This window comes from Manis pentadactyla, chromosome 1, assembly GCF_030020395.1.
Source record: "Manis pentadactyla isolate mManPen7 chromosome 1, mManPen7.hap1, whole genome shotgun sequence".
Classification (NCBI taxonomy): Eukaryota; Metazoa; Chordata; class Mammalia; order Pholidota; family Manidae; genus Manis; species Manis pentadactyla.
Window position 1 is genome coordinate 166,139,650 of NC_080019.1, and position 14,839 is coordinate 166,154,488.

A 14,839-nucleotide genomic window follows, 5' to 3' on the forward strand; every position below is an offset into this window, starting at 1 on the left:
TGTGGAAAGCAGTATGGAGGTTCCTCAAGAAACTCAAAATAGAAATACCATTTGACCCAGGAATTCCACTCCTAGGAATTTATCCTAAGAATGCAGGATCCCAGTTTCAAAAAGACATAGGCACCCCTATGTTTACTGCAGCACTATTTGCAATAGCCAAGAAATGGAAGCAATCTAAGTGTCCATCAGTAGATGAATGGAAAAAGATGTGATACATATACACAATGGAATATTATTCAACCATAAGAAGAAAAAAATCCTGCCATTTGCAACAACATGGATGGAGCTAGAGGGTATTATGTTCAGTGAAATAAGCCAGGCAGAGAAAGACAAGTACCAAATGATTTCACTCATCTGTGGAGCATAAGAACAAAGCAAAAACTGAAGGAACGAAACAGCAGCAGGCTCACAGAACCCAAGAATGGACTAACAGTTACCAAAGAGAAAGGGACTGGGGAGGATGGGTGGGAAGGGAGGGATGAGGGGGAAAATGGGGCATTATGATTAGCACACATAATGTAGTGGGGTGGGGACATGGGTAAGGCTGTATATACAGAGAAGACAAGTAATGATTCTATAGCATCTTATTACATTGAGGGACAGTGACTGTAATGGGATATGTGGTGGGGACTTGATAATGGAAATCTAGTAACCAAAATGTTGCTCATGTGATTGTATATTAATGATACAAAAAAGAGAAATAAAAAGAAAAGCAAAAAAAATCAAACTAGAAATATAAGCATTTTTCACTGAGATTAGTTGAGGCTAGAAGGCCAAGATCAACTTGACCTAGAAGTTTGAATACTCCCCAGATGAAGAAAAGTATCTCAGCATACCGTATATTTTCACTGTGTCAATTAAAACATACTATTGTAAGATTTACTATAGCCTGTTCAAAGGCCCAGCTTATTTAGAAAAAAATCCATCTTAAAGCTAAGATTGTATTTTAATGAAACAAACAATAACTCAGCCCATCTTGGAAGCAAAGCAGGCAGTTTTAATTGATATGCTCCCAGATCAAAAAGTGGCTATCCTGGGAAAGAATCAGAGCAGTAGATTTCTTGTGTTAAGCTAACTTTGAAGAATAACCCACTGATAAGAAACTTAGTATCTCTTCAAAAATAAACATTTTGGTACCATCTGGCAGGTCTGCATCCCTAGCCCTTTGTCTCTCAACTGCCTATAAATATCCCCTAGACAAGGCACCACTCCAGGCTTTCTTGTCCCCTTCTGGTGTGAACCAGAAGCTCTGTCCTCTCACTTTATTTCTAAATAAAAGCCTCTCACTGGCTTTCCTAAGAAAAGAAAAGAAAAGAAAGGGAAAGGAAGGGAAAGGAAGGGAAGGGAAGGGAAGGGAAGGGAAGGGAGAAGGAAGGAAGAAAGAAAGAAAGAAGGAAAGGAAAGGAAAGGAAAGAAAAGAAAAGCTGACTAACATTTTGCATGTATCAAAGATATATTTCTCTTCAATTTTATGGATTTTATACATGAAATCATTTTAAACATTAGTGGCAAATTGCTGTGATTAGATAACTATACTCCCATAAATTTTAAGCAGAAAAAAATGTTTACTGGTAATTCTGAGGTGTTATAACCATTCCATTTTATTGATGTGAATATCATAGGGCAGCAGAAGGTAACAAACTTTTCCAGGGAAAGTATCTTTCTATTCTGAAATTTGGCAAGTGCTATAAATATATAGGTGTCAAAGTGTATGCTATACAGTTTGAACTGTAGTATTCAACAAATATCTTTCTTGCCCTCAGTAGCAGCACATATTTAAACTCTGACTAATAACCCAAATCAGTATAATTTCTGAATAGTTTATGATGAAAATTAAGGGATGGCATTTGTCCTATGGGATAAACTAATCAGTAAGAGGGTAGTGAGTTGCTTTACGTCTATGGACCTGTGGATGTGCTCAGCATTTTATAATTCCTGTCACTATGCTTGATGTCCCTTCATGAACAGCTTTGGTACATCGTCATAGCCAGCTCATAGCGTTGCTAAGGAATGAAAGGGAGCAGGGCCTTCTCCACGATGATTCCTCTGCAAGGGCTGAAGGTCAGGAGGTAAAGGGCTAGTTATTGTACCTCAAGGTAACTTTCTTCTCAACTCTGGCATGCTGGAGTGTGGAGAGGAAAGCTCTGGCCTCTCTAGTGAGCGTGCAATTTTTCCTTAATTTATCTTCCTCTTTCCTGGTTTATGCCTTCATTTTAGTGAAGCTCAGCCTCCTGTAGATTCCTGAGAAAGAGGAGTAAACTTCCAAAGTCCTGCATATCCAAAATGGTTTTTATCTTGACACTTAATTTTGAGTCTGGCTGGGTATGTAGCTCTTCCTTGACTTATGATGGGTTTAATCCTGATAAAACCATTATTAAATTGAAAATATTGTAAGTTGAAAATGCATATAATACACCTAAGCTACTGAGCGTCATAGCTTGGTCTAGTCTCTGAAACGTGCTCAGGATACCTTCATGAGCCTACAGTTGGGTACAGTCATCTAGCAAAAAGCCTAATATATAATAAAGTGTTGACTGTCTTATGTGGTTTGTTGAAAATTGTACTGAAAATGAAAAGCAGAATGTCTGAATGGGTACAGAATGGCTCTAAGTGTGGCAGTTGTTTACCCCATAATCACGTGGCTGACTGGGAGCTGTGGCTGGCTGCTTGCTGCCCAGCCTCATGAGAGGATCCTACTGCACGTCCCTAGCCCAAGAAAAGATCTACATTCAAAATTTGAAGTATGGTTTCCACTGAATGTGTATTACTTCATACCATTGTAAAGTTGAAAAGTCATAAATTGAACCATTAAGTTGGGGACTGTAAGAAAGGAACCTCTTTCCTTCAGTGGTTTAAAGTTATTGCTGTATATCTTTAAGGTTCCTCATGTTGATGTTGTTTGTATGTGACCAGTTTTTTAATTGGTCTCTTTCTCACCAGGGCCCTGAGATTTTAGGATAATATGCCTTATGGCAGGATATTTTTATTCATTGTTGTGAGTTTTTTTCAATCTGGAAAAACACGTCCATTTAATTCTGGAATATTTTCTTGAAACATTTCTTAATGCTTTTTCTCTCTTCATTTTCTGGGTTCTTATTTCTGTAATTTCTGTTATTCATATATTAGACATCCTGAACTAGTTCATGTCATTGTTCTAGTTTTTGCTCCCTTAAGCTTCTCTTTCTGAAAGATTTACTCAGTTTTATCTTTTGACATTTTTACTGAGTTTTTCACTTCTGTAATCAAATGTTTAATTTCAAAGAGCTGTTGTTTTTGTTTTTGGAATGCTTCTATATGGATGCAATAGATTATTTTTATCTCTGAGTATAGTAGTGATTTTTATGTGTTCTTCTCCTTGTGTAGTCCTTTATTTCCTCCAAGATGTTATCTTTTTCATTAGAGGCATGACTCAGATGTTCATATTTTGTCTGCTGCTCCCATTTAAGAGTAGGGGCCCCAAAAGTCTGAGGATGAAGTTAGGGTCTGTGTACCATGAGTTTTACTGTAGGGCGATATGTCTGGGCTCTTGTTGGGTGACTCCTATTATTCCTCTTCACTGGTCAGACTCTTTGAAGACTGTTCAAACATTCTAGATGGAGGCAGAAGGTCTAGTAACTGCTGCTGTTCTAGATCTGAGTAGGGAGAGTTGATAAAAGTGTAAGAATTCAGTAAGTATTTAGTACTTTCTCTCTCTCTGTTGCCTTCTGCAGTACTTCTACCCTCAACTGCTTATCATTTACTCCCCCCACATCACTTTTCTCCATCCCCACCAAATCCAGACGCTCTGGCTTTTTTAACTTCTCCAATAAATAAAGCTTCAGTCTTTTGCTGGGGATAAAAAGAGGAACTGAAGAACTACTGCTCCAAGCAATCCTCCTTACTGTAGGACGCTCTCTTTATCATCATTTCCAAAGTGAACTACTGGCATCGATGCCTGAGGCTTCTGAGGATTCTGTTGAATAAGGAAGGTTTATTTTTGGCATTCTCCACTACTGTTTTAGGATTCTGTTTCTCAGATTGTTTATGTCATTATCCCTGATTTTGCTGCTTTTGCCTCCTGTTTTTCCATCTTCTGTTCTTATGTCTTAAAGTCTCTATTCTCTTGTTTTTCCATCTTCTACTCTTATGTCTTTAGGTCTCTATTCTAGTGGGGTTTGAGGAGAAAGCAAAAGTTGGTATGTGTGCTCACTTCTCCCTTCTAATGCCTAGAAGTGTCAACATTTGTTTATCATTTATTTTCCTCATATTTTGGATATTTCTGTATGCTACCTTAAATTAATTGTTTTAAAGATGTAAAAAATACTAAAAGAAAATGATTACCCTGCTTAGAGTTTTACTTGTGTCTAAACTCTTCATTGTAAAATAGAGAATCTTTCGGTTTACTGTTGAATTATGAAAATGTGAATTGCTATTAATTTAATTCTTTGAAACTCATCTTATTTCCATTTCTCGAGGCTCACTCCAATATCTCCTTTGATGTATCCCAATGGCAACTTTTCCTACTTCATCATTCATTCTGGAACTGACTTTCCTAACATCTATGTCTTAGTGCCCAGTGGCATCTCATCATTTTTAGTCAGGCAAATTGACTTTCCTCTTGGAAGAAATCCAGAGAGTGCAGCCTGAAAGTATTCTAGATTTGGCTATGCCAAATATGTTTCACCTTGAGATATTAGTTGTTCTGAAACAGCAGAAACTTGGTTGTATTAGGAAATGACAAGAATTTAATTCATTTTTGAAAAGCTCTTTTATGTGTGTTTTCACAAACAGCCAAAGAAGTCTGGTCATTCTCTTTGCATTCCAGGTGCTGAAGTGGTGCACAAAGGTTTTAAATGAATGACATGTGTCATATGGGCAGTGAAGTGTGTATTGTGCTGAGGTGTCTCAGGGTTGGTCAGGAGTTAGGAAACTTCCTAGAGAAATGTTCTATATTTAAAGGAAAACAAATATTTTTGAGGAGTTAATCTTAAACCATGACCAATTCGCTGTTGGTTTTGTCTGAACTCGGAGAATATACAAAAAAGGTGTTTTTAAGCAGAAAGCACCACACAATTCTTATTATTTGCTTACATTTATTATTTTCTGTGCTGAACTTTGAAACATGTTCTCTTTTAACCACATCACTTAAAAAAATGTGTTTAGGAAAGGGAATTAAAAAGTATTTTATTTAGGTGTAGGGTTTAGTCAGGTTTTTTTAAGTGCGTTTTTAAGATACTGTGGTTGTCCAGACTCCTGTTAGCATCTACATAAATGTGGACTTGGATGAGTTAGGAGAAGCAGGAAACAAGTGTCTTGGCTTTTAGATCCCCCTCATCTGATATAGGAGTTTTTGGATGAAAGGAATTTAGTGGGCAAATTTTTATCCACAAGCATCGAACAATGAATCAAGATAAATTGTAAGCATTTAAGATTTTGCTAAATACATCTGGGCAGAGGTACTGAGGTAAGCAATCACCACCAGAGGGTATCATGAAGGGACGAAATGACTTAAATATCATATACATAAAAATCAAGACGCTTACCCACCTCATATGTTGATTAAATGCTAACAGTACAAAAAACAATATTTCACTTTTAGGGAATCTAGTATGTGCCTCATCAGAAAATACTATATAATTTATATGATTATTAAATATTATTGGAAAAAATGAATGGGCAAGGGGTTACCTTGGAAATAATTATAGATGAATGAAGAAGATGAGAAAATAATCTACTTAGGTTCACAATTCTGTATGATGTAACTATTCAACAAATTTGCTGTGTTATGATTGACTAGAGGGGCTCTTTTGTGGGGGTCAGCTTTATTGAGGTGTAGTTTCCATAATTAAATTCATTGAAGTATACCATTCAATGATTTTTAAGGAATGTGTACAGTTGTTTAGCCACCACAATCATCATATAGAATATTTCGATTATCCTTCATAACTGTTTTTAGTCAATCCTCTATCCTTCAAATTTTGGCCATCACTCATCTGCTTTCCATACCTACTGTCTGCCTTCTTAAGAATTTCATATGGATGGGACTATAGAGTATGAAGTTTTTTGTGTCTGACTTCTTTCATGCAATATACTTTTGTTGAGATTCAACTATGGCTTGAATGGATATACTGCAATTCACAAGTTGATAGACATTTGAGTTCTTTCCGTTTTTGGCACTAGTGAATACATTTGTTATGAAGTAGTCCTTGTGTGGACATGTATTTTCATTTATCTTGGGTAAATCCTAGAAGTGAATTTGCTGGGTCACATAATAAATGTATACTAAACGAACAAAAAATGGTCAAACATTTTTCCAAAATAGCTAAAATCTAAAGTGTCTGTTTTGCTTTTCCAGTGGCATTATGTGAGAGTTTCATTTGCTTCCCATCCTTACCAAAACTTGGTATTTCTCAGTGCTTTAATGTAACCATTCTAGCAAACATCTGTTGGTACTTAAGTTTTAATATTCATCTTGTAGTTATTAATAACGTTTAGCATCCTTCATATGCTTACTAGCCATGTAGATCTTTTCTCTAGTGAAGTGTCTGTTCAAGTATCTTACCCATTTTTTTGACAGTTTATCTTACTGTTGAGTTTAAGAATTCTTTATTCTAAATACAAGCCCTTTATAAGACACATGTTTATGTTTCCCCTAATTTTTCATGTCTTTCCACTTTCTTATCAGTGTCATTTGAAGAATAAAATATTTCAATTTTGATAAGTTCAATATATTCATATTTTTCCCTTTAGAGTTTATGCAATTTGTGTCCTATTTCAGAAATCTTTGTGTAACTCAAGGTCACTACTGTCATTTTTTCCCCTAGAAGTTTTATATTTTTATATTCTACATGACCCATTTTGAGTTAATTTTTGCTTATGGTGTGAGGTAATGGTTGAAACATATACGTATGGCATATGAATATCCCAACTTAGTGGCGAAAGGAAAAATATTTTAACCAAATGAATAGCTCATAGGTGTTTAGGAGGATCAGGATAATGAGTTCTTCTGGCAAGGCCCATCCCCTGTGAAAAAACAAATGAGGAAGCACAAAGCAGTGTGTCAGAGCCTGGTGTTTCAGTCACACCAAAGGATGTAAGTCTGGATGCATACCTCTCTGATGACATAGGTTCCATTTTCCTTAATGTGTCTATCTGCTTGTCCCTTGATTAGAATATGGCTTAACTGTATGAGCTTGAGGATATAATTTAACTATTTGTACCTAAATTTCCCCATCAGTAATGGGGATCAAAATAGTATCTGCCTCATAAGTGTTCTTAAAGGGATTAAACAAGGTAATACACACAAAGCACTCAAATATTAGACATTATTATGTGCACCTGTTCCTTCCCAGTGAATGTCCTAAGCAGTAACTCACTTAAACATGAACAGTATTCATAAACTCATTCAATATTATGTTCATACCTCTTCTGTTCCCTGAGAAAAACAGTATTAGCACAAACATCCAGTTACTTTCCTGTGATTAACAATTCTGGAAAGGGTTCTTCTAACTCAATAGTGTACAAAGCCATCAAAACTGATTAATTGAGAATGACTGAGCTCACATCATGAATTATGTTCAGATTACTAAGCAGTTCACTTAAACATAAACACAGTTAAAAATGATATCCAGATAAATTTACATCCCTCCCCCATGTTTATTACCAATTAATTTTCCAGGGGTTTTGAAAAACACCCTGCCACCACCGTTAAAAATATTTTCCTTATAATTTTCATCCATATCCCTTTTCTCACTGTCTTTGTTCACTGCTGTCCATTGATCCACTTCTGTATTCCATGCTGGGCCTATAGCTGCTGATGTAATCAGCTTTACGGCAGTCTTGTCGCACTCTTGATTTAAGACTGATAACACAGATCACAGAAATTTCTAAGACCCTGACTGTATTTCTATGTGATTAACAATTTCTTCTCATTTGCTTTTACAGGTAGTTAGTCAGCTTCCCCCATTTTTGCAAACTTGTTGACGGTAGCTGCCTATTATAAAATGTCTCCTTTACATATTGCTGGGCAGTGTGAGGCTTTATAGCACTTCCTGGACAGGACCAGCTACATAATTTGTAATACTGAGTGTAAAATAAATATGGGAGGTTCTTTGCTCAAAAATTATTAAAACTTTAAAGATAGTGACAGCACAATATTATGCCCAGAGAAGCCTTCTAAACATGGGCTCCAGACAACCATACAAGTTACACACCATGAAGTCAGCCCTGCTCCTGGATTTTGGTGAGCAGGAATGAACACCCATATGGGTGCTCCTTGAAAGTGTCTCTCCTATTGCTTAGAAAATATTTTACTCAACTCCATCATTACTTTTTCTGCTGTTAATTCATGTTCCAACTTTTGCCATCTTCCCAATCTCAGTGGTAGCACTCTGGTTGAATATCCACTTGTTGCCTTAATGGTTATGTGGTTTAGCCATTTTAAACACACTCACTTGTTTTCTGATTGCAAGATGAGATAAGGTTAGCTTTATGTCACCACTGATAATCTATTTTTTGAATGCCAATCTGTGCATATTCATGTGCTTCACAGTAAAGAAAGCTACAGGGGCACAGCCCCTACACTACTATGGTTACTTTTGTGCATTAGGCTCCTTCTGCTTCCTGATTTGAATTACTTATCCACTGTATACCATTCCTAATTTCCCATCAGTAAAAATGGAGATAGCAACACAGGGCTGTTGTCATTACAGTGAGAATACAATATATTTAGGAAATTTGAACAGTGCTTGATACATAATAAATGCTCAAAAAAATATAAGTTATTGCCCTTGCTTCAATACCTAGACCAGGAAAAACACGTAGTATTCCCTCAATTGGATTTCAGGCTCAGCATTTGGACCAATATAGGACTTTTGTGCCAGTACAGGCTGAAGTTTTGTTTGTCAGACATAAAGCAATAATTATCAACTCTGACTATAATTCAGAATTAGAATCTATAAAAACATATATCCATTGATTTGGAATCTTTTGGCAAGTGGCCAGGATGTAAATATGTATGCTTGTGTGTATGGGAGATGGTAGAAAGAAACTGGACATGCGTTCCTCCCCCCTCCCTCCTCCGTCAACCAATCTCCTGAGTTTGGCCTGTTGTTGGACCCATGCCTGCATCCCACTTCTTTGGTCCATTTGGGCAACTTTTGTCTTTCGTCCTGGGCCTTACATGGGGACTGAGCCAGCCAATGTGGCTTCTAGATTTTGTGATCATGTCAACTGTCAGAGGAGCCCATCTGTTTCTGGGACTATACTGAAATGCTGAGTTTGTCTTCTTAAGTCTAATTAATGATTTTCTCATTGAAAGTTACAAGTTGGCCATTTAACAATTATTTTACTTTCCTTCTCTAGGTCAGTTCCTTGTCTCTTTTTCCTCATCTGATCTTGTAAGGCAATAATCTGAGGTACTTAGTTTAGGTGAATTGTTCTAGGTCACGTTAGCTTAAAATTATAAAGCCTTTTCAGAGCACCAAGTTCTGATGCCAAGATCATATTGCTTTCTGCTCTGTTTCAATAAAATTAAAAGACATTGTTGATAATTTATTTTATCTTTTGTACTACTCTCTTAATTCTTATACCTTTTCTTGCCCATCAATAGAAAAAAAAAAAATATGTGGACAAGAGGAGAGTTTTGGTTATCATGTAGCTTGTCTCCAAAGATGGTCCCTGCAATTTCTCCACTTCCTGCACAGTATGGTTCCCCCACTCCTCACTGGAAGAAATAAAGTACTCTCCCCTCCCTTTGAATATGTGTTGCTCTTGTAACTGCTTTAACAAACAGAATGCTCTGGGACTTCTGAACCCAGGCCTGAAAGGGACTAACAGTTTCCGTTCTGCCTTCTGGAACATTCATTCTTGTGATGATCCTTTTGAAAACCCAGTTGGCACACTCTAAGCAGCATAAGATCTGAGGTGCTTTGGTCTATAGCCCAAGAGAAGCTCCCAGTTGACAGCCAGTACCATCTGCCAGCCTGAGAGAGAGCTATCTTGGATGTTCCAGTATAGTTCAGACCCCACAGACTCTGCAGACCCAGCCCAAATGCTTTCAAACAGAACGGTCCATCTGATTCCAATCAACCTGCAGAAATATGGGAGATACTAAAATGGCCAGCATTATAAGCTACTAAATTTTGAGATGTTTATTGAACAGCAATGGATAGCTGAAAATGTTATCTCTGTAACAAGGCTTGTATCTTCTGTCTGTATTTTGAATAATGAAAGCAACTTGTGAAAATTAATGAATTCCATGTGACTTCCTGGACAGACTGGCTTATTATATTAAAGTAACAATGATCTCTGCTACAATAAAGTATTTATAAAAAGTACTTTTAATGACCAGAAATCTGTCAGTACTTTTAATGGGCAGTTATCCTGAGCAGAGTCAAATGAAAATGACAGTGGAGTTTAAAAAGGCTCATTAATTTGGGAAGAGTACATGATCTAAAAGCAAAGGAACTTGGATCAGTTTGGTGAATATATCCTCTTGTGCTTTTTTAAAAAGCATACCCATGCTTTGACATTTGAGGCTTAATTTTGAGCTAAAGTATCTAAGGAAAGTAGCTTTTTATGGACTAAGACACAGAAGAGGAGCAGAGTACTAGGGATTAGGAAACATCAGGAGGTATTTCCTCCTGGGAGACTCTGCAGCTAACACTTAACATTAGGGAAATAGAAAAGTAGTATTATTTCACAAATATGTTTTTCTAAAAACTTATGATGTACATATTTTCCAAATCAGAAACTGGGACATCTAGTTGACAAACATATATGAAATTATGGAGCTGGAAGGATGGAATCATTAGGGAAAAATATCATAAATGCACAGCCACAGAAATGATAGTGTAGGTGATAATAAAAATAGTTGTATAAAAGTAAATAGTGATTATTATGTGTCAAGTATTATCCTAAGTATCAGGCATTAACTCCTTCACTACTTACAAAAACACTCTATGACATCCTATGTTAATCCTTATTTTCCAAATGGGGAATTTGAAGCACAACCTTCTAGGTGGCAGAGCAAGCTGTGAGGTCAGTCTTATTCTAGAGTTCATACTCTTTACCACTATACTATGCTACTTGTAAGCAGAGTGTACAGGTTAAGTATAAAATGAGGAAGGCTGCATGTCTTAAATAATGGGAAGGAGTGATCATGGCTGATACAAGCTGATCATATGTAAAATATTTTTAAAGCTTTATTAAACAGAAACTAAGAAACCACCTGCCTGACTCTTATCTCCTCTGGAGACACCGATGGCAAACTTGGAGTTGCTATTCAGTAAAAAGTCCCCATTGCAAGCTCCCTGTTTACCTAGGGATGCTCAGCAAGGAAAATGGTGAAAGAGAATTGCCACCACTCCTAAAGAACTGGCTTAAAGTAGGTTCACATTCATGACACCCCATCAGCTCAAGATCCTGTGGGGAACATCAGCCTGGTTTGCAATGGCAAGACTTTCTTTGTGAAAGTCCAACACTTCCCTCTGTTGTATGCACTTAATGTGCATCAAAGATGAGGAACAGATGAGGCAGTAATCTGGGTGCCTCATAACAAATTTCAGTGTACCCTGGTTGTTAAGGACAACACAAAGATCTTCTTGACTATTTCTGTGCAGATGGCAGCAGGTTGCTAGCATACACCAAGACAAAAAGGAGAATACAGGCTACTGTAAATGCCACCTAATTCAGCAACTGGCTTGATATTTTAGGCAGAAATTAATTTTTTGAGTGTTGGAAATGCATGTCAGTCCTTCACGCTGAGGACACTATGCCATTAGCCAGTCTTAATACAGTGAGCCTTACTGAGTACTCCCCCAAGAACTTGGACATAAGGAAGTTAACACTACTATTCAAAGTCAAGTATAGGATCAACACAGGAAGGATCTGAACAAGTAAATTCAAACTCATCTGAAATAAACAGGATTGTTCCCAGGCCAACCAACCTTACATTAACAAGAAAGAATATATTAAAATATTTATGGAAGAGATTCTCTCTCTCTCTCTCTCTCTTTTTAATTGAAAGGGAGTTAGTCACCTTGGAGGCATAGAAAAAAATGGAGAATTGAGTAAAGTTGGACATAGCTGTATGTACAATAAGGAAAGGGATTTTCCAATATTGCAGTAGGAGTATCTCTGAGCCAATGGCAAGCCCATCTTCGGTTTGGTGTAAGGATTGTAGTAAGTGAATGTGCAGTGTTTCTGATCCTCATTCGCAACATTATCCCTGATGGTAACTCTAAATGGGACTTTATTAGACTGGGGGCATTACAGAACCAGAACCCTCCTTGTTCGGACTCTGTTACAGGTATGTAAACATTTGGTTATGATTTGACTTTCTGTGTAAGTCTGCCAAGAAAGGTTTTAAAATTTGGACCCAGAGGCCAAATTCACACCAAAAAATATTTTCTTATGTAACTAAAATAAGTGTTTTTAAATAGTTGCAAACATAAAAATTGTGCAAGTAGTTTGTAATTGATCTTGGTTCCTCTTTGAAAATAGAAATTTTTTATAAGATTAGATTCAAATTTGTAGATGGTAACAAATGAATAGAGATGAATAGCAGCTGCTTTCTGTAAATAGGACATTTATATTTTACTTTACTAGAATCTTCACTACTCCTTGTAGATACTCCTTGGATTATCACTACTCCAGCTATTTCACCAACTTAACTGCCAGCTCCTCTAGGATTTTTGAGTTTTTATCTTCTGAGCGTAGAAGGAAATTCTCCTATTATATAAGAATAAATTGGTATCTGTGATAATTCCTCATTCTAATGAAGAAACTGATGTATGTCCAGCTTCCTCTGCAGTTTGGCTGTGAACACTGACCTGAATCTTACTGTCCACAGAATTTTGTATTTCTCATTGTTAAATTATGAATTGTCATCCTTGTCACTACTTAGGTCTTAGATACCTTTCATTTAATGAGATTAAACTTCTAAATTTGTCTGTGAGAATAGAAAGAGAAAGGATAACATATCTAGGTAAAGCATCAAATCCCAGAACATGGAGAATAAGATGCTCTAAGATGAAGGTCACCCTGCATTCTCCTAGATAATGCAAGTGCCACTTTCTTATTTTTTTTACAATTTATTTATTTGTTTATTTTTACAATAGTTTTTTTTTATCATTAATGTACAATTAAATGAGCAACATTATGGTTAATAGAATCCCCCTATTATAAAGTTCCCACCACATACCCCATTATAGTCACTATCCATCAGCTTAGTAAGATGCTATAGAATCACTACTTGTCTTCTCTGTGCTATACTGTCTTCCCCATGGCCCACCTGTATTATGTATGCTAATTGTAATGCCCCTTTTTTCCTCTTATCCTTCCCTTCCCATCCATCTTCCCCAGTCCCTTTCTCTTTGGTAACTCTTAGTCCATTCTTGGGTTCTGTGAGTCTGCTGCTGTTTCGTTCCTTCAGTTTTTGCTTTGTTCTTATACTCCGCAGATGAGTGAAATCATTTGATACTTGTCTTTTTCCACCTGGCTTATTTCTCTGAGCATAATAACCTCTAGCTCCATCCATGTTGTTGCAAATGGTAGGATTTGTTTTCTTCTTATGGCTGAATAATATTCCATTGTGTATATGTGCCACATCTTCCTTACACATTCATCTAATGATGGACACGTAGGTTGCCTCCATTTATTGGCTACTGTAAATAGTACTGTGATAAACATAGGGTGCATCTGTCTTTTTCAAACTGGCATCCTGCATTCTTAGGGTAAATTCCTAGGAGTGGAATTCCTGGGTCAAATGGTATTTCTATTTTGAGATTTTTGAGGAACCTCCATACTGCTTTCCACAATGGTTGAACTAATTTACATTACCACCAGCAGTGTAGGAGGTTTTCCCTTTCTCCACATCCTCACCAACATTTGTTGTTTGTCTTTTGGATGTTGGCCATCCTTACTGGTGTGAGGTGACATCTCATTGTGGTTTTAACTTGTATTTCTCTGATGATTAGGGATGTGAAGCATCTTTTCATGTGCTTGTTGGCCATCTGAATTTCTTCTTTGGAGAACTGTCTATTCATCTCCTCTGCCCATTTTTTAATTGGCTTATTTGCTTATTGTTTGTTGAGGTGCGTGAGCTCTTTATATAATTTGGATGTCAACTGTTTATCAGATATGTCATTTATGAATATATTCTCTCATTCTGTAGGGTGTCTTTTTGTTGTACTGATGGTATCCTTTGCTGTACAGAAGCTTTTTAGTTTAATATAGTCCCACTTGTCCATTTCTGCTCTGCTTACCTTTCCCAGGGAGATACTTTCATGAAGAAGTTGCTCATGTTTATGTCCAAGAAATTTTTGCCTATGTTTTTTTCTAAAAGTTTTATGATTTCATGACTTACATTCAGGTATTTGATCCAGTTTGAATTTACTTTTGTGTTTGGGGTTAGACAGTAATCCAGTTTCATTCTCTTACATGTAGCTGTCCAATTTTGTCAATACCATCTGTGAAGAGGCTGTCATTTCCCCATTGTATATCCATGGCTCCTTTATCATATATTAATTGACCATATATGCTTGAGTTTATATCTGGGCTCTCTACTCTGTTCCATTGGTCTTTGGGTCTGTTCTTGTGCCAGTACCAAATTGTGTTGATTACTGTGGCTTTGTAGTAGATCTTGAAGTCAGGGAGAGTTATTCCCCTGCTTTATTCTTCCTTCCCAGGATTTCTTTGGCTATTCAGGGTCATCTGTGGTTCCATATGAATTTTGGAACTATTTGCTCTAGTTCATTAAAGAATGCTATTGATATTTTCATAAAGATTGCATTGAATCTGTAGATTGTTTTAGGTATGATGGCCATTTTGACAATATTAATTCTTCCTATCCATGAGC